The following is a 5,486-nucleotide window of genomic DNA, read 5'->3' as shown; positions in this document are numbered from 1 at the left end:
AGATAAGCCACAGCCTCTCGTTTCCGATGGTAGAAATCGAATCATAGTAGGCGGGGCCAAGTACCGGGATAGCGAGATCCTATTGGTGCGTTCGAGCAGTTCTTAGCATATTTCCGTTAGGGGACGCCTACTATGTGATAGGCACGTGTGCAATAACGCAATTCGCCCTTTCACACCTTGTAAACAACGCAGTTTAAAAAAAACGTAGTCCACTCTGTTCGTAAATTATTCTAGTTTTTATAAAATAAAATTTTATTGAGATCAAGTGTTTCATCGATCAGAAAATTAGCAAAATATCGGATAAACACCATCTCGCTCCATTTTCTCCCACTAACGGCCGCTTGGCTTCCTCACATGACCGAATTTGTGACGTTTGGAAATGCCAAACGGATGCTTCAGATTTATACATCCGGTGAAACATCTGACTCATTGTTCTATATGTGACTTTACTTTACGGCCGTGAAAAACAAATGAACCATTACTGTTTGTCTTGGTTGTCACCCGATGTGTTAGTTCACTAGCTACAGTAGCTAGACTTGTGGGCAAAGATCTTCTTCAGAGTGTGGAAGTCTTGCTTTGTTTACATTTAGGGGAAAACGGTAGAAGAAGAATGCATGAGGTTCCACTGTTCTAAAATGCACGCTTCCATCTAGTGGACAACTTGAATCAACACAATTTGTTCTTTGGTGACTGTGGTAATGTGTATAATACTGTATAGTATAATCATATATTTGAAGAGATTCATCTTATTATGGTCCTTCTGTAGCTCAGTTGGTAGAGCATGGCGCTTGTAACGCCAGGGTAGTGGGTTCAATCCCCGGGACCACCCATACGTAGAATGTATGCACACATGACTGTAAGTCGCTTTGGATAAAAGCGTCTGCTAAATGGCATATATTATTATTATTATATTATTATATTATATTATTATATTATTATATTATTATTATTATATTATTATTTGTATTTAAAAAAAAAAACTTTCATAATATTTTTTAAGAAGAAAAACAAAAAGAGATATGTATTGTCCTATGCATATAGGCCTACCACTGTTGTAATTCCAGAATAGCGCACTGGAGACACCATGCTCTTTACCCCATAACACGGTGCCTGACCAGTAACACGCTCCCCACGGTAAGCACGAGGAGTTGGCTCAGGTCCCCAACCTGACTCATGCAATCTTAACGTGTGTCCCCCTCCACCCCCCTCCAAAAAAAAAAAGAATCTTGGGGCTGCCTCTCGGGCTTCCGTACCAGCCGTGTACCCGCAAATCGACGCCGTTCCTCCTTACGGGTCTGGTATCCACCCCCCCCTAAACTGCAGGGCCAAAGGGGTTCGTAACAGGTGCGACTACAATCTCGCTCTGTGAGACTCCCAACCATATGACTCCCACCAACGTCCCCAACATCAGTACGTTCTGACTGGACCATGATGGGAAGAGAACCCTCTGGATGCTGCAGAACCTCTGGACAAACCTCCAGTCTAGTTTGGGCCTGTGTGACCAGTAAAATAAACATATATACCATATCAATAAACTGAGGAGAAGCTTTTAATTTCAAAAGTTGTTCCATTTTATTTACATTTTATAATTCAAATCACTTCATGAATTGAGGGTCTTCAATTCTAATTAACCTCAAGCCTGATACACACACACACATTAGGATGAAACATTTCGTAGCCTAATCGGTGTCTGGGAAACAACACAATCACTTTGGTCTTTTGATGCTGTCAACGATTAGGCTATTAGCTACGAGACAATACCTTTGAGACTAATTGAATACTGGTAGGTAAACATTTCTCCATTTATGAAAACCTGACAAATAAATCTTACCCGCTCAGTCCTTTCACACCCCTCAAAGGCAATGGTGGCATTTTCAGAAAATTACTTGTAAACATTTTTTTTTTACTTAAAAAAAACAAACAACGTATTTAAAAAAAATCACTTGTAGTTGATCAAATGTGCTCTTTGGAAGATGGACTTGGCAGAAGAGAAGATAATATGTAGCACTCCATCCGTGCACCTTTCCAGAGAGAGCCGTCAACCCTAGAGATGTCGTATGGCCTGTTCTTGCCCGGAATATCTGGTTTTCCTTTAAATGTGAAGGGAGTAACGAGGAAATACCTTGTACACAGTATTTAGCCAGAGAGCAGCGTACTGTATTCAGGTGACAGAAGCAGAAGGCGTGTTTCACTGTCACTATATAGTCTGTGATTAAACTCCTGTAAAATAAATACATTTACATTTACATTTAAGTCATTTAGCAGACGCTCTTATCCAGAGCGACTTACAAATTGGTGCATTCACCTTATGACATCATAAATAATAATAATAATAAATAATAATAGCTTATATAAAATGTATGTGTATAGGCCCTAATGTCCAATAGGCCCTAATGTCCAATAGGCCCTAATGCCCTAATGTCCAATAGGCCCTAATGTCCAATAGGCCCTAATGCCCTAATGTCCAATATGTCTCCCATTCCATTGAAAAATGTATGCACTTCTGCTATGGCCACATTCATTTGAATATTCTAAACACAGGCTTGGCTGTTTAGATGTAATGTGGAGCCACCAGAGCTTACTGCGTTTATACATTTCCCCCACCAACCAATAAACTGTCTTCGAATGGTTTTCAAACATTTGTTATTTAATCGACATATATTGTGTCAGAAATGTATATCGTAATAGTGTTGCATAAGGTTAAGAGGAATTAAGAAAGAAAAAAAAACGTAATATGAAATTGTGACAATTCGGGCAGGCTATCCCTCATTGAGCACAGATGTCAGTTCAACGTTGTCAACTAATGTGAATTCAACAGAAAATGTCACAGTGTCATTGGATTTAGGTAAAGAAAATGTGTGGGAAAAAATACTACATTCCCTTACGTTGAAGACTTTCTCTTTCTTCTTTCAAATACAATTATATTTTCCACATTGATTCAGCATCATCACATTGAGCTAGGATCTGGTCTGCCTAATGAATGGACAGGGGACGGCTTATCAAGGATCTGGTCTGCCTAATGAATGGACAGGGGACGGCTTATCAAGGATCTGGTCTGCCTAAGGAATGGACAGGGGACGGCTTATCAAGGATCTGGTCTGCCTAAGGAATGGACAGGGGACGGCTTATCAAGGATCTGGTCTGCCTAAGGAATGGACAGGGGACGGCTTATCAAGGATCTGGTCTGCCTAAGGAATGGACAGGGGACGGCTTATCAAGGATCTGGTCTGCCTAAGGAATGGACAGGGGACGGCTTATCAAGGATCTGGTCTGCCTAAGGAATGGACAGGGGACGGCTTATCAAGGATCTGGTCTGCCTAAGGAATGGACAGGGGACGGCTTATCAAGGATCTGGTCTGCCTAATGAATGGACAGGGACGGCTTATCAAGGATCTGGTCTGCCTAATGAATGGACAGGGGACGGCTTATCAAGGATCTGGTCTGCCTAAGGAATGGACAGGGGACGGCTTATCAAGGATCTGGTCTGCCTAAGGAATGGACAGGGGACGGCTTATCAAGGATCTGGTCTGCCTAAGGAATGGACAGGGGACGGCTTATCAAGGATCTGGTCTGCCTAAGGAATGGATTCGGGGGGGCTGATCCTACTCTAGGAAGCTTCATAGACACATGTCAAGGAATAGACTTCAAGCCTAGCTCCTCGTTTATTAAATGTAATTGTATTTAACTTGTATTTAACTAGGCAAGTCAGTTAAGAACAAATTCTTATTTACAATGATGGCTTACCGGGGAACAGTGGGTTAACTGCCTTGTTTCAGGGGCAGAACGACAGATTTTTACCTTGTCAGCTCTGGGATTCGATCCAGCAACATTTCGGTAACTGGCCCAACGCTCTAACCACTAGACTACCTGCCGATCACATTAATATGCTTATTCATGTAAAAACCAACAGCAGAATTATAACGCTGGTACAGGTTTGTCCTGCTTACCAAATGATGCAGTGTACAATACACTGTATAACTCATTATTTGGTCAGACATCAAATACGTCCCAAAATGGTATCCCTATATAGTGCACTACATATGACCAGAACCCTATGTAGTTGATTGAAAGTAGTGCTCTATAAAGGGAACAGGGGGCTATTTGGGATGCTTACATAGTCTTCTCCATGTTTTTTTGTGTGTGTGTATCCTTTGCATAATGACCGACAAAACAAAGAAGTGCCTGTTGGCTTGTGCACTGACCACTGTCCACAGAGTTTTGCAAGGGAAATGTGACCCTCCGGCTTGGCATGCAAACTCACGGCTACGTTTAGATGTACATTTTCACGTGGGCATCATCGTTGAGGATCAGTCAGAGAACATAGTTTTCATTCTTTGACGGTTCAGCAGAACGCGTGCCGCTGTTTTCCGTGACCGTGGCTGTAGGTGTTAACACAAAGAAACGGGTGAGGCTCCTATTACTTTGATTAGTATATCTGTTATCTACATCTGACTGTATATCTGAATTCAGCATAACGTGGCATCATGGGGCAGCATTGTTTGTAACATGCTATATTTTGTGGGGAGGGGGGGGGGGTGAATTATTACGCCACAAACAAATGCAAACATGGTAATATTTAGTGTCCATTACCAAATGTAATCATTTTTAGTAAATTACAATTGAGGGTAAACAGTTCAGAACTCTGAAAATCACTGAAAGGTTTTGATGGGAACGTCAAGACAACGGCCCACAGTAACGTCCAGTCAATGTGCACGAGATTGATGCTACTGTATAATAACTGCTCACTTTTAAATGTTGTCCTGAACTACGAATGAGATTTTTGCATCTGAACACTTGAGTGTTACCACATCCAAGGTTTTTTGTTGTTGTAGCCGACACAAACACCATGGAGTTGAAGAGTCTGGTGGCTTTGGGTTTCCTGGTCATTCTTCTCTGGAATCCTACATGTGAGTAGAAGACTAATTTAGCAAACTAACTTCGCTTACTCACCATAAATGTACTGTAGGTGTCTAGTAATACACTATCGGGGTTGGGGTCAGTTCAAATTAAAGTCACTCAATCCAAGAAGTGATTTGAATTTAACATTTTAAAACTGGAACTAATTATGAAATAAATAGCTTATCTTTAGTTGTTAATGAATTCAATTTTGATTTCATTTTTTGTTGTTGACTAAATTCAATTCGAATTGACCCCAAACCTGATTACTTTATTACAATATCAAAGATATCGCTTGGCCTTCCTTTCAATGGGAAAGCAATCCAACAAGATCATGCATTGTAATTATTACAACGGGTTTGACACAATAAAAAAGGTTCTATCTAGAACCTATAAAGTGGTTTTAAATTTTTTCCAGGAACCCAAGAGTTGTACCTGGCTGGGACTCAAAATCAATCAATCAAATGTATTTTAGGAAGCCCTTTTTACTTCAGCAGTTGTCACCAAGTGCTTTACAGAAATCCAGTCTAACATCCCCCAAAGAGCAAACAATGCAGATGTAGAAGCACTGTGGTTAGGAAAAACTCCCT

The sequence above is a fragment of the Oncorhynchus keta genome, chromosome 8 (assembly GCF_023373465.1).
Source record: "Oncorhynchus keta strain PuntledgeMale-10-30-2019 chromosome 8, Oket_V2, whole genome shotgun sequence".
Taxonomy (NCBI): domain Eukaryota; kingdom Metazoa; phylum Chordata; class Actinopteri; order Salmoniformes; family Salmonidae; genus Oncorhynchus; species Oncorhynchus keta.
This window is presented reverse-complemented; position numbering follows the sequence as displayed.